Source organism: Sceloporus undulatus, chromosome 2 (assembly GCF_019175285.1).
Source record: "Sceloporus undulatus isolate JIND9_A2432 ecotype Alabama chromosome 2, SceUnd_v1.1, whole genome shotgun sequence".
NCBI classification, from domain to species: domain Eukaryota; kingdom Metazoa; phylum Chordata; class Lepidosauria; order Squamata; family Phrynosomatidae; genus Sceloporus; species Sceloporus undulatus.
The window spans coordinates 273715076-273739079 of NC_056523.1; the positions used below are offsets into that span (position 1 = coordinate 273715076).

The following is a 24004-nucleotide window of genomic DNA, read 5'->3' on the forward strand; positions in this document are numbered from 1 at the left end:
TTTGTAAGCATTAGTAAATAAAAAATCATACACATGGATTTCCCCCCCTTGTCTTGGTGTTCTTGGTTTGTTTCTTGCAAAGCACTTTGGAGGATCTACAGTTAGGTCCACACAACATGTTATGATCTTATTGTCATTCTTGAAATCACTGTTCTCTGAGGGAGAGCAGCAGGTTTCATGTTGTTCCTCAGTAGAGTTGCTCTGCGCCTTTTCACCACATACTCTTGAATCACATTGCCGCTCCTCACTTTTCTCTAGAGTTTTAAGCACATTTGGAAGCTAACATTAATTGTCAATTTTAAGTTATAAATGGAAACATATAATTTGGTGCTCATACATTTCAGCTGACTTAATTATAGGTATCTCTTCTCACTATAACATAATGTTGTTTTTCACAGTAGTAGATTGGTATTTTTTGCCCAGTGTTTCTTTCAAATGTTTGTGGGAATTATAAAGGAATATTCCAATATTATTTTTTTTAATGTTTTAGTTGTATCCAGTTATTTCTCTCCCTGCAGCTCACAGTCTCCTCAGCACCCTACCCCCAAATATCTCCAAAGGGTCAGAAAGGAGAGGTCACACCATTGCTGCTAAAGAATTGGGAACAATTAGTGCAGCTTAGTTCAGTGACATATTTTAAGTACTTACATGAAATAATTGCCATTTATTTTCACATTTCATCTTCTCGGGGCAGATGAGTGGTTCAGGTTTTACCAGAATTCCTTCTCAGCTTTCTCCATGGCTGAAGACTGTAGGAATTTAAAAAATATATGATAAAACTGAGTTTGAACTAGCTTTCTGCATCACGAGAATTGCTAGCAAAGCGTGAGAAGACTTTGCAGTATTCATTTTGCTTATTTTAAGGTTTTGCTGATTTCCGAAATCACAAACAAGATTCAATTCAATTTAAGTAATTCTATGCAATGAGTAAGTCCAGCAGAAACAAAACAAACATCAAGGATTCAACATTCATACCAAGAAAGAAGATAATGTTTACAAGATTAAATTTACAGTACATAGCTAGCTGTGGATAATCTTCAGTCCAGAGTCAACAGAGGGTACTCCAAAAGCTCAAGATAATACCCTAAGTCTTCCTGGCCCATAGCTTTAACTCCTTTAACTCCACCATCTGTGACCTAATATGACTTTACCTAATTATGCTTAATTATGCTAATATCCAGGTAATGATTTGCTTTTATTAGTTCTAACTCTTGCAGGTTCACCATATCCTCTTCCAATTGCAAAGGTCATCCTCCTATTTATGATTGTCTCAGATTTTTTAAAATAATCCCCTCTTTCCAATCATAAAAATAACAACAAAAAAGAAAAACAATAACAATTAAAACACAATATATATTTTTTTAAAAATTAAAATAAAAGATTAGCTAAAATTAGAGGTTGATTTGAGATGAGGCAAGAATCTTCTTCTTGGGGTGGACAGGGGCCATCAATATCGGTTAGGGGAAGGCTAATTTAGAACAGTACCACCCCCTTAAAGAACTCAAAATTACTACTCCGTCAGTAATCTCTTCATTCATACATTCAAGTATAAATCAGTTGTGCAATCAGCTCCTTCTCCATTTTAGATTTTCTAATCACTCCAGAACACAGCCACTGATTGTCAGTTCATGTAAAAATTGAGCTTGATAGCAAGCTGAACCTCTCTGTGTTGTTTCATAAATAGGCAATTTATCAGATCTTAGTAAACCTACATTTGCCTATCGACTTGTAAACTTGTATTTACACAGCTGGGCCCTGAATCAGCTTTATAATAACTACCTACAGTATTATTTTCCTCTTCTTGTGCTTTATACCTTTGTTTGACTATTGTATGCCCGTGCCTCCTTTTCATTGAAACTGCCAGAGTAACATCTACCTAGTACTTCATTATAACCAGAAAAAGAAAATGCTACTACATAATGCTATTGGACGGAAAATGTTCATTAGATATTGTGCATAGAGAAGAGGCGGGCCACCTCAAAGAGCAGAATAGGAGGGCAGCAAATTGTGGCACCACCACTGAGAGAACTCCACTACTGCTGGCACAAGAAGGTAGTGATTCCAGAGAAGCCCTCTCCTGTTGTGGCAAAAGCCAGGACAGAATAGCAAGCACAGCAAGGTTCCTCAGAGCAAAGAATCTCTGGAGGGCCACACCAGCTGCAAAAAGTGGTCAGGCCAGCTTTCCAGAGAATTGCCAAGATCCAAATGTGTCAATTTCCAGGACTCTTTCCTGAAAGCAAGAAATTATGGGAGTAGTATATGATTTATTCAGGTGACTCACAATCAACACGGGCCAGAATTCACTAAGGCGGGTTACAGACCGCTGAAAAGCGGCAGTCTGGCTCCGCCTCCGTTTGCAGCGTCTGGGAGCCACAGCCTTTAAACCGCGCGGCTCCCGGACACTGCAGAGAAGGAGCGCGGAAATCTCGCTCCTTCTCAGGCCCTGGAAGAGATGCCGCGAGGCGCTAGTCACACGCTCGCGGCATCATTTCTGGGGCATGACGTGCGGACGCAGTGCATCCGCTACATCAAGATGGCGGCCGCCGTGTGGAACAGCCGCCGCCATTTTGTGCGCGCAGAGCGCGTACTAGGGTTAGGGGGATGCGGAAGCACCGCCCCTTCCTAACCCTAGTACGCGCTCGTCGCGTACTATATGGCGGTTTGTAACCCGCCAAAGTGAGTAACTAATGTGTAAGCTACAGTTAAACATTTGTGACTAGTTTATATTCAAGATCCCTACATACTCACTGCTTTAGAGAATATACAGGGACTATGAAAGTCCCCCAGTTCCCACTTACCAGGCAGCAACCACTGCAGGAAACAGGAATCTATTCTTCTGTTGATTGGGAAGCAGATGACTGATGTTCCCAGTCTTTTTCATGTAAGTGATCTTGGTACAATATTCTTACAATCTCTGGGATTTTGACAGGGATCCTGCTTCTGCAAATCACAATGGGGATCGTTCATGGCATGGGGTAGGGATATCAACTGTTTCCTAATCAACAGGGGAACAGACTCCAATCAAACACAACAGCAGCTTTCTGGTAAATGGGAACTGTGTGGGGGGAGATGGACCAGGAGATACTGTGTATTTATGTAACTGCAGTGGGTATATAGCTAAGTAGCTGTTAGAGATTCCTACATCAGGAGACATAATTTTGATGACACAGAGTTCCCTGCCACTGACTGTTGCAGCTTACCCCATTACTGAGAGAGAGAGAGAGAGAGAGAAGGATGTCTCATTGTTCACTATTCTGCACTCCAGCACCTCAGAAATTCCTAAGCTGGAGGGGTGTATGACCAAAAATAATGCTGAAATGAGTATAAAATTAAATTAAAGTAATTGTGATGTCATAAGTCAGACTTGTGACACCATAAATACATCAAGATCCAAGCCATGGAGTATTTTTCTAGCCATGTTTTGGTGGCAAGGAAACATGAACCTGAACATTCATAAACATTCTAAGGAAAGGAGGCCACAGATAGTGCCATATGTGGTTTCTACAGTAGCATGAGCTACTGAGTAGAAAACATTGCTGAGTGTATGCAGTCAGATATTAATGTTGAATAACTGCTGTCTGTATGGAGACACAAAATCTTATTTCTTCTTTAGATAATAAAAACTATGATTTACTAGAAACTGAGTCTCCTTAAACTCCACCAGCATGGTTTCCATTTTGTTTTAGTGTAAATGAGTTTTTAAGGCACAGCCATGGTGGACTGAGGGGTCCTTTGAATGCTAAATGATCAATGATGCTGGATTGCTAGATGAAAATCCAGTTGTCTAATACCCAGCTTTAAGGATGTACCAGTGTATATACCCATCTGCTATACTGGCATAGTGCCCACTCACAAGATGGCATGCTATTTTTAACTGCATGGAGAAAACTTATAGGTTTCTAGAAAGCGTGAAATGTGAGGAAATGGCATTTCAGCTATATATGGAAATGGTAATACCAAGTAAGATGGATATTGCATCAAAAAAAGATGTTTATTGAAACTTCAGAAATTAAATATTCTGAATAATCCTGGTCATGGTGATGTTTAATATACTTGTTAAATGATGTCATGAAAGCTATTAGTTAACTGTTGCTTCCTGCAAGTGCCCCCTTCTAAGTGATTCACAGTTTAATGCTTCATTGCATTGCATCAGGAGGGTGTACTAATTGCCAATGTTTTGGCTGATTTTTACCATGTGTGTGTACATGCATGCACGTACACACTTGCATGCATGTGCGCAACTTCAAGTCATCTATCAAGTCACCTACCCCATGAATTTCATAGGGTTTTCTTGGGCAAAAACTACTCAGACATGACTTTGCCAGTTCCTTCCTTGGAAATATAGCACCTGGTATTCATTGGCAGTCACACATCCAAGTACTAAACAGGGCTGATCCTCCTTAACTTCCAAGATATACAGTATCTGGTCCCTTTTGGGTAACTGTTGCTTCCTGTAAGTGCTCATTTCTAATTGATTCACACTTTAACATTTCACTGTATTGCATCAGGAGCGTGAACCTATAGCCAGTCTCCTTGCTGATTTTTTCCATAGCAATCTGGAAATGTACTGGGGGATTTTACAGTTGTGTTTAAGAACCATTGTGAAGAATGTTTAAAATCCCAATATCTTTCGTTTTCTTGGTATAAAAATTCTCTCTCTCTCTCTCTCTCATTCTGTTTAAAGGCAAACAAACAGCATTTCTGACAAATTTGTTCTGGATCCCAGAAAGATGCAGTTACTCATTTAAAATAAACACTTACTGGAGTGATTAACAAACAGAACTTTATAAATACATTTGCAAAATGTTTCAGCTTCTGCTTTCTTCAGTTGCTCAAAATAGGAGTGAGATGTGTGTAACTGTGTGAGCACACACAAATATTTATAAATGGGGGATAATATATTCAAAATCCCTTTGTGTATCCAGTGATTGCATAGTATACATTAACAACACTGTTGTAAATACAATCAAGGTGATTAAATATTGGTAAATGTCATAGGATTTTGTAAAAAACAAAACAAAAACTCAGCTCTTTCATGGCATGTCTTTTATAGAACCATTTAATATGTTTGATCAACTATAATATACCCTACTCCATTAAGATTCAGTCTTATTTGTGAGATAGTAATGTTGTATTTACATTTTCATAAAAGAGAAGATGTGGAGATGGTGGAGAGGAAGATACGATGTTATTGCTTCTACCAGCATGTGTGTGAAGCTGACGGTTTTTTCAGAAACTCTGACAGGGAAGAGAAGCTAGCTTGGAGGTCAATATTCCTTTGTTACAGACTCTTTGCAGTGCTGCCAGTAAACCAACTGCAGCAGCAAGAGATGATTTAAACTGAACAATTTGTCATCTGGAAGTAAGATATAACAAAAACATGGCCCAAGGTCTCTTATATCAGGTCAGAGATCAAGAACAAAACAAAGTCACTAGATTTGATTATTTAACATTCCTTGGACTATTGTTCACACTTCTGTCATAGGTCAAATGCATTTCCAATTTGATACACAGACAAATGTTTCAGTTTCCTGTCACTTTGTACAGACAAGCATAATTGTTTCTGAAGCCAAAATTATTTATTCTGAACAATTTTCAGATGATGTTTCATTGGTATGCATTCAAGACTGGGGCTACTGACTGAATTTTGAAGAGTGTGGTAGCTTTGAGCCCACCACAGAGGGCACTGGGTCATTCAAAAAAAGAGAGGGGGGGGGGAATCTGCAATAGTGCAAAGGAAGACAGAACAGAGCAAATGAGAAAAGAAATGGGGGAGAATGTGTGCTAACCTCTATCTTGAGTAAAGGTGCACACACCCCATTGAGATGCAGATATGGCCTGGTCAATCCCCTTCCTTGTGGAGATTCTGTCCTCCCTACACAAACAAGGCACACAGAAGTTAGTTTTTGTGGGGTTTGGGGCAATGAGACCATGTTCTAGAAGAGTTTATTCCTAATGTTTTGCTAACAGCTGTGGCTAGCATCTTCAGAGAAGCATTCTCTGAAGATGCTAGCCACAGCTGCTGACAAAACGTCAGGAATAAATGCTTCTAGAACAGGCCCTCATAGCCTGAAAAACCCACATAAAACTATCAATGCCAGCAATGAAAGCCTTTGACTTCACAGATAGAAGCTGCTTGATACTGAGTCAAGCCACTGGTTCATGTGACCTAATCTTGTGAACTTTGGCTATCAGTGATTCTTTAGGGTTTCAGGCAGAATCCATTCTAGTATTTCCTTGCAATTTCCCATAAGTATTCATCAGGCCTGACCTTGCCTATCCTCTGTAATCATACAGGATCCAATGTGTTCAAGGTATATGGTAAGCATTAAAACAATATTTCTATCCACTTTTTCATATATCTACAAAGCAAAATCAAGGATGAGGTTACCTACACGGACCAGCATGTCTGTGTACCAAAAGTGTGAGAAAATGTATTTTACAGGCACATACATGAACTCATGCACATGATGAAATACATGCAAACATCATACTGAAAATGGGAAAGGCGTGGGGAAGAAAGAAAAGTTTAATTTGAGGGAATAAACTGACAAAATAAGTGGGCAATAAAGCAACAAGAAACCATCTATTCATTAAGACAACCAACTATCCAAATAAGTGCAGGTGCAGAGGTGACAAGTATATTCATATATTCAAATGTTCAAAGGCCACTGAATAATAGTCTTTCTAATGTGACCCTTAAGTTTTTTAGCCCCCAAAAGCCATGAATAATCCATTCCAAATGGAACAAAATTTAATTTTCAAGATGTAGACCTGCAGATTTCAAAAATTATTCAAAAACAAAATCAATTTGACTGATGGTTTGTCTCCCAAAAAGAAGCTATTACCAGGAATAATCACATCATAGCTGAGATCCTGTAAGATCTGTTTTCCAGTAAATGGGATTGAGAGGTTGAGCCAGGATTCACTGCATAGCACCATTACCTACCAGTGATGTTGACTTGAGTCTGTTGACTAGGACTCATTGGACTTAAGTTGCTTCTGTTACTTCACTTGGAGTCCACTCAGCAATAAAAGATTCAATGACTCAACCTATCTTGACTTGCAACTTGTATATTTTTAGTGTCCAACTTGCTGACTACATTCACTTTAAGATTTACCACCCAGAGCATGGCCCTTGTTTCTTGGAGGGGAGCAGCAAATATGTTAGGTGATGGGCATGAGGTGGATGGATACTTCTAAAGCTTTTTCAAAGCTTGAGGTCTACTCAGCAGCCTGTCCCTGCTGCACATCGGAAGAGCCTTCTAAAGCTTTGGGGAAAACTTTAGAAGGCTCTTCAGCTTCAGCTTTAGAAGGCTCTTCTGATGTGCAGCAAGGACAGGCTGCTGAGTAGACCTCAAGCCCTGCCTCAAGCCCATTGCCTAATGTGTTTTCTGTTCCCCTCTGAGAAATGCATGCTGCCTCTTTGTTTTTCTATTAGTTGGCTCCCATACTTGAGGCTTAACTTAAAAGTATCTTATAAGGACTTTAGACCTGACTTGAGACTTGGAGTAAAAAACTTGAATACATGTCTGGTAGTTACAAGGCTTAAACATATGTAAGCCCCATACAGGATTAAGCAATGATTCTGTAATAATTTATCTGCTGTTATTAACCTTTTCAACTATTTTTTTAAAGGTTTCAATTCAGAAAGGGATTTTTAACACAGCAGAAGGGCTAAGAAACCCCTTTATTGAATTACGAAACACAACAGGACACTGGAAAGAATCTTTGATGCACACTGGGATCAATGAGCACTGGTGCATAGCCACATTGGTGTACAATGAACCCCAGTGTGCAATGTGTATTGTACACAACACACATCACTGTGTGATTTGCACTGGTGACCATGCACATCACTTGCAATGCATATTAGTGTGCAATGCACATTGGTGTGTATTTAGAAATGATGCAATACATAAGGCATTTCGCTGACTGTTACATAGTAATGCAGTGATTCCCAAACTTTGGTCCAGAAGATGTTTTGCTCTGCAGCTCCCCAAATTCCTGATGGTTGGCCACATTGGCTGAGGTTTCCGGGAGCTGAAGTCCAACGCACCAGGAGGACTAACATTTGGGAACTGCAGTTAACATAACAGCAGCCCTCTACTGGATACGGACATTACACAACTGCACAATTCTAATTCTCATAGACATAAATCTTCTTGCAAAAACTTGAAGCTCCAACAGGATTCTGGCAATTATGTTCTCCAAGCATCATTTCCCAGAAATATTCTTAATGGTTCTTCAAATCTCTGCACTGCTTGTTAAGTATACAGAATGTATGTTATGCACAAAATACAATAATATTATTCAAGGCTACATCTGACTAGATAGTCACTATGTTTATTTCAGCTTCTTTGGTTTGTTTGCTTAGAGTGCGAGGCTGAAATTATTGGAAAAAAGCACTGAACCCAGAAATGTGTTTGTTTTAGAAATTCATTTCAAGAGAGAAAATGGAAGAAGAGAAAGAAGAGGGGGAAGAGTGCAAGGGTGTCTCCTGAGCCTGTATTTGCTGCTTTTGTCTGATTGTGCTATGTGCTGAAGAACAAAGACTCTGAAGCAAGAGCTGAACAATTCATAGTACAGCTGTTTGTCCTTGACATCTTTTAAATAGTGCTCCAATGAGAAAATTGCGCTCTCTCTCTCTCTCTCTCTCTCTCTCTCTCTCTCTCTCTCTCTTAGGAGAAAAGCTACAAGGAAAATCAGGAAAATGGATGTTCTCTGGATTTGCTCTGTACATTAACACAGACAAAGCAAATTCAGATGAAAGGTTAGGGTGCAAAGTCACAATTCACTGAGTTGTGTTGTCACTGATTTTGTGACCTGTCACAACATCCACAGAAACAATCTATAAGACTATAACTTGCCTTCTTCTTGTTTATCATCACATTTCAAAGTAAATGAGGGATGAATGAGGAATAAGAATACTTAGTACACTTAGTCTAGCATCCTGATATAGAATATAGATATGGAAACATAACTACTTGACAGATGTACATCTCCTAGTGCAGGATATTGGTCTTAATTACACTGCCAAAATCTCATCTCAGTTGTTTTTATCTAAATCCATGTATCAAAGTCATGTATCAAATAATTATAAAATAGTATGATTAGGCACTTTTGTACAGAAAGGAAGAAGCAATTGTGCAAACACCAGATTGTTACTTGGTTAAAAATAATTAGCTATGTTATTCTTTTCTTGGGTTATTCAATAGGTCATTATTTGTTACTGTAATTGTAGTCTTATTTCCTATATAAATATAGAAAAATATTCTCTGGTTCCCCCTCTCTGATCATCATCATCATCATCATCATCATTATTATTATTCAGCCATGGAAAGCCACTGAATGACCTTGGGCAAGTCACACTGTCTCAGGCTCAGAGAGAAGCGAAGGCAAATGCCCTCTAAACAAATCTTGTCAAGAAAAGTGATAGGTTCACTTTAGGAAAAGATGTGAAGGCAGACTAAAACAACAAAAACAGCCCAAATAACAAGTGTTCAACAAAGCTAGTACCATTGTTCTGCAGTGACAACTTTCATGCCATTCACAACTATGTGTATAAAAAAATGTGATAACCCACAGTCACAGAATGCATTTAAGCCCCCAGCAAGAGCTAGCATCCTCTGGCAGCAACCTTTAAGACATGGCTTTTGGCACAGAGATTTTCTTTTTCTGAGACCAGAAGATCTGAAACTGAATGACAACAACTGACAGCCCAGCAGCTGCTGGAAGGTTTTCATCTACAAGACAGCTGTAAGGTCTAATGAGGAAAGGTCAGATAGAATATTGAATTGAGCACAAGAAACCTTGGTGAACTTTGTTGATATTCCCAGTCCCAATTCCCTGTCTCTTTAGATCTCTCCTATCTTTTCTTCCCTTGCCTTTTAACAACAACAAGGGGCATGCTATCAGCAGGAGATGTACTTTATTTACCAGAGTTCAAAATATTATGCAATGAATGTTCTTGTGTCTTCTGGCAACACAGCCACGACCTTGAAGGAAAACACAGAGACAGTGCAAGACAAATCAGAGTACCACAAGCGCCTATTTATGAAATACTATATGGCAGGAATGAGGAACCTGAGGTTGTTGAACTAAACTCCCACCATCCTTGAACATCAGTCATGCTGGCTTGGGACTGATGGGCTTCAGACCACCAATAATTGGAAAGGCATATGTAAGATTCCATTTTTGTGTCATTGAGAACTTCCCTCAAATTCCATAGGCTGGAAAGTGCTAAATACAGATATTTGAAATAAGTGAATAAATACTATAATAAACTGTGTGTGAAAAAAGGCTGCCAAAACATCACCTGTGGGGCAATTGAGCCATTTAGGTAATGGGATGCCCAAGACTGGCCCTTCTGAGACAGTGGACTCATGGTGGGGAAGATACTGTAGCATTTGACTGTAATATATGTCCTCTACACTATTTTGCTGTTCTCAGATCATAAAATTATAGAATCACAGAGTTCAAAGAGACCTCAAGGCCCATCCAGTCCAGCCCCTGCCATACAGGAACACACAATCAAAGCAACCCCAACAAATGGCCATCCAGCCTGTGTTTTAAAACCTCCAAAGAAGGAGACTGTGCCACATGTCCATTGCTCTGTGTCCTACCTGGAACAGCAGAAATCAGGCTTGCTCCATCCTCAACATGACATCCCTTTACATGTTTAAACAGGGCTATCATATCAATGGCATGGACAATGCTGTTGCATCCCTCATGTTGACCTAAGGTCTCTGTCAAGCTACACTATCATAGCACTTTGATACCACTTTAACTTCCATGGCTCCATTTAACAGGAATCTGGAATTTGTAATTTTGTGAGTCATCAGATTTTTCTGCCAGATAGCACTAGTACCTTGCCAAACTATAAATCACAGTATGCAGCCATGGCAGCTAAAGTGATACCAAAGAACTATATTCGTAATCTAGAATTAAGAGTTGACTGTTAAACCATTTGGCTTCTCTACATGGAACGAAGGAGGATGCTATCTTGTCCTTTGGGTCAGACAGCAAGTCTGGCAGCTCCATCAGTAGGTGTTCTTATTGTTTCCTACTATTCCACTTTCTTTGGATCCGAATTCTTTTAGCATCAGCTCCTTGCCTGCCAGCTTTCTAATTATCTTTGTATGGCAGATTGAAAAGGCAATTAGATAGTATTGGGAAGCTCTTACTGATTTAGGTATTATTAGAACATAACATCATCAAGAAAGAGAAGCAGAATAAAGGGTTTCTCTATAGAAAATTATACAGCAAGCATTGTAAGCAGAAGAGTACAGTGTTCATGATGTATAGTATAACAGGGATGAAGGTAGATGGGGACTCATGGGGAGATTTGAGAGTAATTTGCACCAGATAAGAAGGAAAAACAAAAAGCCCAAATTAGGTTGAAACATTGAAGAAAACTGTGCAGAAGATAGCAATAGCAGCTACATTTCTATACTGCTTCATACTGAACTAAGCAGGTTCTAAGTGGTTTACAACATGTAAGCTAATTGGCCCCAACAAGCTGGTCATTCATTTTAGGGACCTCAGAAGGATGCCAGGCTGAGTTGACCCTGGAGGCCCTGGCGGGTATCGAACTCACAATCTTGTGGCTGGCACAGGGGAGTTCTCCTAGGACCCAACACTCCCCAAATCAGTGGCTGTATAGGTCAGGCGGTGGAATTGTGCCCTGGTGCTAGCCAGCAGTCACCATGCACTTGTTGAAAAAACATTGTCCAAAGAGGTAGTGTATACTTTCTGTTATATATGAAGAATACTTACACAAGCATCATCTCTGGTTATGGTAGCATAAATCATTAAGAGGATTCCAGCCTAAATATAACATTAGTACTTACATTTCTATACTGCTTTATAGTGCTAAGCGATTTACAATGTGTTAGCCAACAAACTGGGTACTCATTTTACTGACCTACAAAAGGATGGAAAGTTGAGTCAACCTGGAGCCCTGCAGGATTGAACTCACAATGTTTTGGCTGCAGTACTGGCATTTAACGGTGTGGGACAGACTGCCCGAAAAGGGCAGCCTGCCGGCGATCCAATTCCCTCAGGAGGAAAGCTGCAGCCACCAAACCGCACGACTTCCCTCTCGTTTAGCGCTGCAGGGCAGATGTTGCAAGTGCAGCACTTACATCACAATGGCAGTGCCCATATACACGTGGTGCCACCATTGTTATGCTGCCATGCCATGGTAGGTTTAGGGACCATGCGGTTGCCCTAAAATCGGCCCCCAGACTGAGCAGTGTTACCCTTTTCAGAAAAGACTAAGCCAAAGAAGGGATTAAGTAGTTCTACCTTTTCTCTGTTCCATTAGCATTCATCATCTTTTCCATGCAGCAATCCTACCATTTCCTTGTTCCTCCTTTTGTTATGGTTATAACAAAAAAAGCCCTTTTTATTGTTTTTAACCTCTCTAGCAAGCCTGAGCTCAATTTTTGCTTTAGCTCTTCTGACTTTCTCCCTACCTGAGCTGGCTATTTGTTTGAATCAGGTTGCTTTGAAACAAGCCAAACAGAACTTCATGTAAAGTTCCTTTTTGCTCTTTATGAGCAACTTCTTCAGAAAATTTGCTAAATTCATTTACAGTGTATTCTCTTTAAAAAAAATGATGTAGGACTGCAACATTCTTAAGGCTAGAAAGGATTGTGAGAAAAATCATAGTGTCCCTTCGTTGTCAAGGTGTGGATTACCCTGGGAGGTTGGAATTAGGTTTGGTCTTGAAGTCATTTCTGATTTATAGCAACTATAAGGTGATTCTATCTATAATAAATAAAATAAAACTTTAATTTATATTCCGCTTTTTGTTACCACAATCAAAGTGGCGTACAATCTTTAAAAATACAATATATACAACCCCCCCCCCTTAAAAAGGATTAAACAATTCTATCCATTAAAATTAGAATCTCAGGGTTTTCTTGACAAGGTTTGTATAGTCTTGCTTTCACCAGAGGCTGAGAGAATGAGACTTGCCCAAGGTCACTCAGTGGCTGAATGAGGATTTGAACCATGGCCTCCAGAGTCATTGTCCAACACTCAATAATAATAATAATAATAATAATAATAATAATAATAATAATAATAATAATAATAATTTCTATACCGCTTTTCCGCAGTGATCAAAGCAGTGTACATAGTAAAATTATTAAAACAACATAAAATTAAAACCACATTACATTAATTACAATATACAATTAAAATCCAATTCATAGGTGTATGTAAGTGAGAGGGAGAAAGGGGATTGAACATGACTTCAGTGTACATGGGGGAATGCTTGGTTAAGTCTCTTTTTAAACAGTTCAAGGGAGGTAGTGAGACGGAGCTCCTCGGGAAGACTACAACACTCTGGCTGCCTGGAATCGGGATATTGTGTCCAAATGTACTGTCAGCAGAATCCAGAGTATTCTTTCATTAGTGGAAGCAGAATTCTATTCAAAATTCTTGTGGTGGTGAAAAAAGGCATTTTAAAAAAAACGAACAGATTTCCTCCTCTCCCTGCTGCCTCTAGTGCGACCTCCTCCATTCTTCTGAAGGGTGCCCTACTCCCTAGAGCAGATTTTCATGGGAGACCTATTTCCCTTTCTCTTTCTCCATTCTGGAAGAATAATTTCTCCACTGGATCAGATTTTTATAGAAACATTTTCTGCAGGAACCATATTCAGGATATAACAATGCAGGCTAATGAGGTCCAGGGAAGGTTGAAAATTATCTGCAAATCCCCAACCCCAAAGTTGTCCACCTTTGACCTAGCCTAGCACTTGAACCTTTAAAAGCAAAGCATGTCTGAAAAATGTAAATTATCATATCACAATGCAGGAAATTCCTAGTCCCTGCCCCATCCCCTTGACCTTTACTTTCAGCAAAAAAAAAAAAAAAAGTGGAATGACTACTCACAGGAGATTATCGCACTGCCATTTTTCATCCTTCCATCCCAATCTAGGCATAGGATGAAAACTTTTAAGCATGGATTTTATTGCACACCTCCGTGCCCAGGCTGGAGGTATCCCATACCCAATCATGGCATCCCGTACCCAATCTAGACTTCTAGTGTACTTTGTAAAGAACAGAAAAATTTCATTCTTTCAAAAAGTGGCAGAGAAGTCTAGATTGGTTACGGGATGCCATGATCGGGTATGGGATGCTTCCAGCCTGGGCACAGAGATGTGCGATAAAATCCATGAGTAAATGTTTTCATCCTGCACCTAGATCGGCAGGGAAGGACAGAAAAAGGCAGTGTGATAATCTCCACAGCTGTCACTAATAAAACTGTCCGTATGATAGGTAGGATCATAAAAAGGGTTCATTAACATATAAAGGAGTTCTCCAGAATCTCAATTTTATAATAAAGTGGCCATTTTAAAAATTCTATTTGCTTTCTAGCCATTGGTAGCTAAACTGTTTGTAGGATACTGCAACCATTTTGGTACACAACCATGTTCAACAATAGCCTCAACTGGAGAAACAGAAGCATGCATTCCTGCAAGTTTTTACTTTGTTTTGACACCCCCCCCCCCGCAAAGAACTGAACTGGATTGTGGAAAGACCAGATCCAACACTTCCACAATGTGTTGAACTTTACACAGAGAGCTGTGTGACAGGAAAGAATGGATATGGTGCCAACAACAACAAAAAAGTGCGAAACTGGTGAAACACTAAATAGCAATGGAAAAAGGGGGGGGCTGTCCTCAATGTAATCTAACTCAAAAACAGTTAAAAGTACAACATCAATTAACCTGTGTCCCAAAGAGCAGGCTTAATCCATAACTTGGCTTGGACCATCCAGTTTATTTTTTTAAAAGAACACCCTAAAATTAGAGCCAGTTATTCTTAAATGCTGATTGTTTGCTCTTTCTCCTTTTGATGGCTTCAACAATCTTAAACCTCCCCCTCCCCCCAATATTGAGGTGTTGTGGAATAATTCGATAAAGAGATTTGATATCTAGCAAAAACCTGTACAGGCTATTTAGAGACACATAACTCATCAAATCCTTAGGTTGCTTAGATAACGTCTGACAGATTAAACATTTGTCTCCACATTTCTGCCTTGATGTGACCTTGGGCTCATGTCCATGAATGCATCAAGCTCACAACCAATGACACACTGCAGAAGGAAAGATTTGCTGAAATCAGCCACTTGTAAAAGGCACTGGCAAAGGCAGCAGAGAAAGAGAGAGAGAGAGAGAGAGAGAGAGAGAGAGAGAGAGATGTCCAGAATAGAAATTATCCACCATCATTCACATCATTAAATCATGTCCCTGCTCCATCTCTCTACGCACACCATTTGCTTGCCTTGCCAACAGTGACTCATCGGAAGCGCTTAGCTATGAAAGCTCTGAGATTCACAGATTATTTGTTGCATTATTTCATTCCCTTAAGTTCTTGCTCTAAACAAAGGCTTTCTATCAGGCAATATTTGAGATTCACAGTCATAAGACTTATCAAGTTGATAGGAGAAGAACCAAATAATGACATTTCTTCACTAACTGACATATTGTAGGTCAGTTTTATTGTGGCTGTAGTTTGGACCAAAGGGCCTTTGCTTTCCCTATTGGGTATGTTTTGGCATCTGTCATATTACAGACTCTCTTCTTTTACATCAACCTGCAAAAACACAAAGGACATAACCACCAATCATGTTAATGATATGTTTTGCCATGGAAAATAGGATTTTTCTTCCAAAAATACTTTGTGTGTGGGCCTGTGAAAGGGTCAATATTAGACTTTAACCCTTTCCTCCCCCTGCTATGGTTTTAATCCAGATAGCCCCTTATGCACCTGTTATTTGCAGAGACAAAACCCTCCCATTGAAGCAGTTAGGAGTTTTTCTCATCTCTATGCAAATATTATCCATAAAAGTGAGCCTTTTGTTTCCATGCAGGCTCTCTCTGCAATTTAGAAATCCAGGGGATGTAATCAGGATTTTAAATTATGCAGAGAGCCTCCAGAAAAGGAAACACTTCCCCAGTGTGGAAGTTATCCCTTACACTTGAGAAGCTCGGAGATGTTTCTGACTATGGGTGCAGGGCAAACACATGGCCTCATGGTTGCTTCTTCTGTCCCATGGTGCCTTAAAAGTGCTCTAGAAAATCTAATAATGGACTTAGAAATTAGATTTCCATAGGGATGTGAAAGTGGTTAATAGGACAGATCAGTATTTCATTTTTCCCTGTGTAGAAAGGGTATTTGTAGAGTTTTGTTAAAATGCTCACTATTCAGCTTGGTAAAATAATGTTCTATTCCACAGTCATCAGTATAGAATTGATCCCTGAGGGGTCATTGCATAATACAGTCAGGAGAAGATAAACCAGCATGCTTTGCCTCTGAATTGGCCTTTGAGCATCCATGACAGTTTGAACACGAAGCACAAGGCAGAGACACCCCTTGGCTTCAGTGAGCTTTAGGTTGAAATGTAATTGTAAAATGTAATTAGGAAGACATAAATGTTATAGTGCCTGTGTTAGCAGCATCACATCATGTTTTTTCCTAAGAATATGTATAATTTAACATGCCTTTGAGAATAATTGTTCCTTTTGGAACCTTTGCTTCTTACTGGAGTAACAACAAAGGGAAAATGAATTATAAGGATAATAAAAATTAGTAACCATGGCTGTCATACTGTTAGTCAATTAGGAAGTCATGAGCTAGGTTTACAACCTTATAACTGTTTCCTGTTCTTATGTACAATTGTGGAACCATTCCCATGGTCATAAATGTCCCCAAATCCCACACTGAAATCCATCCAGCTGCACTGACGGACAGAGTTCTTTGGCACTGTTGAGTGGGGCACTGAAGGATGATGCATCCACTACCCTCTCACCAGTGATGGCAATGCACCAAGCAGAAGGATACTGTCACACGTCTGAGCACACCACTGATCACTGCCAATAGGAGGCTGGATACATCATTCTTCTGAACCTGTCACCAGTACTACAGAATTCCATCCCTTGGTACAGTTGGCTAGATTTTAAGGTGGATTTGAGGGTTCAGATCAGCCACAACATCATAGTTATGTGTCTGGTACAGGATCTTAATCTGCATTTTTGGAAAGGTAGTAGAGTGCTTGCTTTGCAGGTAAAATATCCCAGTCATTCCCTGGCAGCTCTAGGTAAGGCTAGGAAACAGCTCTTTTCAGAGCCCTATAGAGCTGCTGCCAGTCACTTTAGACATCCTCACTCTGATGAGGATGAAGACAGTCTGAGGCAGATCACTGCTCTGCTGCTCTTTTAAAATAGCAAAGAATGATAATATGAGAAAAATCATAAGAGATTTATCTGGTCACCACTGTCCTGAATGCATATGGAAATAGAATCATTATTTTTATGCTGTACCTCTAGGGCATGTTGTAGCCTCACAGTGAGTCTAGAATAATCAAAACCAATTTGCCACCTTATCACTGGGCCTTTGCTGTTGGTTTAGCCTTCAGATATTTCCACATCCTAAACAGATAATATAATTCAGGCCTAAGTGTAAAAGTTTGCTGATTCAGATCATTTGAAAGAGCAGAACAAGAATTGGGAACATTTGGAACAGTCTACAGTGCTTAAGCAGCACAAACATCTGATGCTTTGAAGTGAAGGCTGGTAAAGAATTTGTTGTTCTTCCAGTGTCAGTCTGAGATTTCTTTAAACACAAAAGGAATGGCAAGGGCCCCTTTCACTTTTGCAAACACACACATGCACACACACACACACACACACACAGAGAGAGAGAGAGAGAGCGCACAGAGACTGCAAATTCCTGCATGCTATTGTAGTCTGTGTAATGGTTGAAGTAGGTCACAGTTTGTGCCTAGAGCAGTCAGTGATCCGCTAAAGCTGCATTATCGTATTATTACGTAGGGAGCAGCACTGCATGCTAGTATCAACAACACACATTTCATTTGGCTTTTACAATGTACACACTTGCTACTATGTTTTTATATAGGCAGTACTACTCATGCGAAGTACAGCGTGACTGAAAGTCCAATCTTTTGATACGTAAGAAAGCTTGTTCAGTTTTTTAAAAAGGTAATACGCTTAAACGTTGAAAATAGGTTTGTTCCCACATTGTTTCTTTCTCTTTCTCTTTCTTTCTCCCTCTTTTTTCAGGGAGGGAGGGAATTCTTTTAGAACTAAGTACTGTGAGCATGCTTTCCCAGTGAATCTGGAACTTGTGAATATCTCATCTGAATCAATGCTAAAAATGATGACAAGATAGTAAATAATATACCCTCCAGACACATCAGACTTTCAGGCCGTATTACTGACCCCATTGATTTAACAAATATCTATTTTACCTGTTGGCTAATGATTTCAAAACAACCCTGTGTCATTTAGAAAGTAACATTTACAAACAAAACAAAACGTGGCATTCTGCACAATTAGGTACTTGAGATTTAGCATCTTCAGTCTAACAGAAATCTATCTGAGAAAAACCAAATCTTTTTCAAACCACCTCTATAGATGGGTTTTCAACTTACAAGAACTGAATTGTAGAAAAGGTCAAGTTGCAAGGTGAAATGCTTGTACTACTTACCAACCAACTGTAACCAGGAAACAGTGATTCAAACAACTCTACCCTGCTGAGAAAAGAATTCTTTTTTATAGGTTTTTTTTTCTCGTTTTCTTTTGTTAGCAGTCCACAATTATTTTCCCTCCACAACTGTCATTAAATAAAGAGACTGGCATGTGCCTTATTATATTATTGTATGCCACCATTTCTAATCCCAGTTTAACAATGGGCACAATTGTTGTTCCTCAGAGCACTGGAACCAGGTTCAGGTTTATCCCATCTCTCACAAAGATCAGAAACAGCATATCTGCACATATTGCAGTAGACTGTAAAGAAAGAACATGTGGAAGGCTGACCTATATTTTAAGGAGAGATGGTGTGTGTGTGTGTGCATTAGTGAGTCACCAAAGCAAAATCTAACTCTTATTTTGTTTGTTGTTAGGTGCCCTTGGGTCAAGCTTGACTCATGGCAACACTGTGTATGAGACACCTCCAAGACCCTCTATCCTCCACTGTTCTGCTTAGATCTTGTAGATTCAGTCCCATGACCTTCTGATTGAGTCTATTGCATTTGGTATTCAGTCTTCCTCTCTTTCTGTTGTCTTCTACCTTTCCTAGCATTATTGTTTTTTCCAGTGATGTGTGCCTTCTCATTATATAGCCAAAGTACGATAGGCTCATTTTGATCATCCTGGCTTCCAGCGAGATTTCAGGCTTGATCTGTTCAAGGACCCATTTGTTTGTCTTTTTGGCTGTCCATAGTACAGTCAACATAAGTCATAACCAGAACTTTGAACTGCCTCCAAAACCTTAGACCAGCCCACTGTTTCAACAAGGGAGTTATATGTTCTCTTTACTCAGTCAGCACTCTGGCTGAAGCAGTTTGGACATACAGAGGTTTTCCATATAGTTTTCAAAGGACAGCCAATGTTAAAACCTGGCTTTTTATAAAAGGTGTTGAATTACTTCATCCAAAGTGTATAGATATATGGTTTTACACTGTTTTAACGTCTTCATTTCTTAAATAGTTTAATGTGTGTGGGATTTCTTTAGAATGTTTCAATTATTTTAAATTGTTTTAAGTTTTTTTTAATTATCTCCATTTTAAAATATTCAAAGTGAGTTTATTGTAAGCCACTCAGGTTGGAAATACATGTTTTAAATAAAGAAACAAATAAAACTGAGTTCAACATTCTGTCAGTGAGCCAGATGCATATGACTCATAGTATGACATGACTGCAATAAGTTTCCCATTCAAGTTCTTCAGCAGCTGGTATAAAGAGGCATATCTAAATCTGAACTGTGAGACTACAGTACTGTTACCAAGGAGGTAATTCTGAGCCTGATAACCCAAGTTTCCTGATCTATACATAACAGAAAGTGGTGGTTAACTGAAGACAACTGGGCTTCTTGTAGTGCATTGAAAACTGGGGAAGGAAGAGACACTGTGGGGGCAGAATTCCTCCATATCTTATCATGACTTATTCTTCCATATCCTTATCATGACTTATTAAGTCAAAATATGACTCCCCAGACTCTGTTAGAATTGTACAACTGTTAACAGAGAGGCAGGGCACTGAAACAGACACAATGTGAGGCTTGGCATGTAAACACAGCATCCTTTTCACTGTACTGTCATAAAGCAAGCTGGCTGACAATGAAGAGATTGCCATCTCTTAACTTAGGTCCCTTTCACATTACACAGTTATAACAGTATGATTCCTTTTTAGCTGTAGTGGCTAATGACCATTAAATACCAGTTTACTAGTGCCATGAGGGAACTTGTTGTCATTGTTATTTATTATTATTATTATTATTATTATTATTATTATTATTATTTACATCCCGTGTCTTCTGTTTGGGGATCGAGGCGGGTAACAACAGAATTTATAATAAACAATATAAAAACAATAAAACCCACAAAACCCTGACCCCACCCTTCCTCCCAAACTATAAAAATTAACATAAAACATGATTAAAATATATGACAATACAACACTAGTAGACTGGACCCAGTAGACTGGACCCAGGCCATGTAGAGCTTTGTATTTAATGCACTGAGTGTGATACTCACCTTTCTGGAGAACTTATTACTCTTTAATTTCCTACCCAACAAGGGTGCAGATGTTTTGAGTGGCACCCCATGTGGATAGTGATGTTATACTATCAATAGATGGCACCTCATTTAGTTGTATTTGGGTAAAGAGTAATGAATTGCCATTGCAGTTCTGTCTTCTCCAAGAAAAACAGTGACGATTGTGTCTAACTACTTGATTAATGTTTCCTCCAAGCTTGTCATGACACACCCTGAAAAGGGAAGGCAATTATGAATGTGAGAAGATGCAGTTAAGCAATCCAAGTTTCAAACTGTGTCTGTGAGCAAAAGTATATGTGAAAATTCTTGTTGATAGTTCTATATTGTTAATTCCATTTTTGTTCCACTATCTTCAACCTTCTGTTCAAGATAATTTCTAATGCCTAAATCTCAGCTGTTTTCTCTTGATGGGGCCCCATATAGAAATACAGCATTCAGCTGCAGATGTAGAATTTTTCCTGCTTTAATGAGTTTAATGACCTCTTAAGAATTTAACAAAGCAAGGAAAGCAATCATAACAATGTACTCTCACCAGTATTATTCCCAACAATGAAGAGATTTGGATACTTTTTACTGAATTCAATTTTCTTTCACTGAGGCAGAGAAGACTGAGTGAGGGAGTCAAGAAAAGGAAGGGAGGGCACCTCTAATCATATATGAATGCCTTCTAAAATCTTGCCATCTTATGCTTCATATCAGCACCTTTGAAAAGGCTTGCTTTCAAATCCAAATTAACTTCCAAGCTAATATTACAGTTCTCTGTGGCTGAGAGCAGACAGAAAGTGAAAGTGATTTAATCCTCAACTGCCTATTAATAATAAGTTCATCATGAAATGTAAATTAAAGTTGTTAAGATATTAAGTAGAACTGGGTCTACTATGGCTCCAAAACTACTAATATATATTTAAAATCTGCTTTACTAGCACTTCTCTGCTTCAAATATGGAATTGTCTCAGAAAGAGGATACTAATTTTATCACTCTCCCTCTTCTCAAATAAAATTATGTTTCAGAGAGAGGACGTGTATGAACCAAAACCCAAGGCATATCATTGGCCTGTTGACCTAGAAGCCACTGATATTCCCTATGGGGTTCTCCTCCAGAACACACAGTTCCATACGGCACATATAAAAGAGGGAAAGAGTGCAGTTAAGACCATGATATTTTGATGGGGAATCCATGGCCCTTAGCTCAGTTTCTAAGGCTAGGCGAAGTGAAGGAAAATGAGAATGAGAGAGGAAATATAAGGAAGCCAAAGCAGGGGTTAACTCTCTATAATTGATTGCTTTGGTTCTCTGGCAAGTGTTCTGTCTCAGTGCAGCCTATGGGCAAAGAGGAGGATGACAGGAAGGAAGCGAAAAAGGATTTGACAAAAAGAGAGTAAAGAAGGTGAGATTTGTTAGATGATAGCAATACCTACCCACTGTACACATACAGCTTTGTTCCAATTTAAATAGCTTATATTTTTCATGCTAAACATTTCTTTGCATAGCTGGAAACTGACAGTCATGTTCAGCTATAAGGTTCACTCACTCTCCTCTTAACCCTGTGACAAAATGTCCTATGATAAAATGAGGAGGCACAGACCAATCAGCATTAATTATAACTTACCCATGAACTTCATCCACCCCTCCACATGATGTACAGCTGAATTCTGCATCCGTCTTCTTCATGTGACCATGGGCAATCTGACCCCCAGCCCATCTCCAAGGAGAGGTCTTGCTATTATGGCAATGACCTTGAACAACATTCTGTTCAGGCAAGAGTTTTTTCACTGCAGCTGTTAAAGAAAGGGGTTCTCTGTGTTTTGCATCACCTTGATGTACTTGTTTCATTTGCTCAAAAAAATCAAGAACTGGAATAAAGTGTCCGACAATTAACAAACATTCCAGCTGGCATTCTGTTAGGTAGTTACACCATCATAAACCCATCTACAATCACATAAAAATCAAATTAAGCCATCATGCAATGTTCATAGAGCAAAGACACAGTTTGTGGCAAGTGAACAAGTGGAACCACCACAGTACCATTGCTATGGGTCTTGTTTTGCAATGGAAGTCCCCATTGCATATCAGGGTGTCTTGTAAAGTGCCCCATTGCACTGAGGAAATCCAGTTCTATGCTATGGCAAGTGTTCTGGGCACTGTTGGCTTTGATTGTGTATTCCTGCATGGCAAGTTAGACTTACTGGCTCTTGTGTTCTCCTCCATGATTCTGTGACAGCTCAGATGTAACTGAGGTGGTCTGGGTTTTAATCCAATATTTAAAGGAATTATCTAAGGTGCTGAACTATTTATTTGGGAACTATACTTCAGCACCTTGGATAGTCATTTTAAACTTCATCACTGGTTCTGGGAGAATATTTTGTTTCATTCCTATATAAAAAATAAATCAATTTTTTTCTCTCTCTGTTCAAAATTTCCAACCATTTCCAGACTCTTGTTTACTCCAATTTCCAGCATGTTGTGAACAATACTTAAAGACTAGGAAGAGTTCTTTGTGTCAGCTTACAGAGCACAAGTGAAGACGACTCTCTTCCACAAGTTTTCAGTGGACTATTCTCTAGGGAACAATGCAATGTTCTTTACTGAATGTCAATAGCACACTATTTTTGGTTGCACCACCATACGTTCATTGACTGGGGGAAATTGTGTAGGGGAAGTTGGAAGTTTAGGAAGTATTTGAAGCATGGTTAGTAGTCTTTGAACCTGCCTGAAATTCCAAATGTGTGAGATGTGGATTACAAAGGCTGGTAGGTGAAAGGCCTTGTGGTATTTTTGAGATGGAATGCAAGGTGGCCCTTTATTGCATTTTAACTCTGTGGGCACATGTTCAAATGGCTTAATACAGTTTTCTCTCTTAACACAATTTAACTGTTCATCTCTTCACAAAATGGTTATGGGAAAACTAAGGAAATGTGAATGTAGAGTTAAGTGGTGGAAAGTCTACGCTATGTAGTAAAAAGTTTCAGGATATAATCCAGGGTAGGCAACATGCTGCACCAATCTAGAGGTGGGGGGCGGGCATTTCATGTTTGTGGCCTTCCAGGATCATCTGAGTGGTCCCTTCATCCCTACACCAGAGGCAGCAAATCTTATTTTTTCTTTTAAAGCAAATTGTGTGTGGTACCTTCTTTCCAAGGCCCATGCCATTCTGCATTCTTACTGCCAGTGAAACTAGCACTTCCTAGAGGTGTCCGGTTTTAAAATATCAGCAATAGAAAGTAGAGGCTCTTGTACTATTGAGGATGGAAACAATTCCATGTTTTACTCTCATATCTGAAGCAGCTGGCCTAGATCCTGAACCTAATAGACACAGCACCTTGGTTAGCTCTGCTAAAATTCAGGCCAAACATTGGAGCAGATTGACATTGGATCCACTCGCTTCCACTGAATAAAGGTGAAAAAGTT

General features: G+C 39.3%; 1 long non-coding RNA gene across 1 annotated transcript; it reads right to left on the bottom strand.

Moving 5' to 3' along the window:
- Positions 1 to 19: 19 nt before the first annotated feature.
- Positions 20 to 22423, bottom strand: LOC121922306. The gene is made up of 5 exons (XR_006102134.1): positions 22206 to 22423; positions 20576 to 20808; positions 18526 to 18571; positions 649 to 749; positions 20 to 254 (listed from the first exon to the last, which is right to left on the bottom strand). It is a non-coding gene; the product is annotated as an uncharacterized LOC121922306 (long non-coding RNA).
- Between the last annotated feature and the right edge of the window lie 1581 nt (positions 22424 to 24004).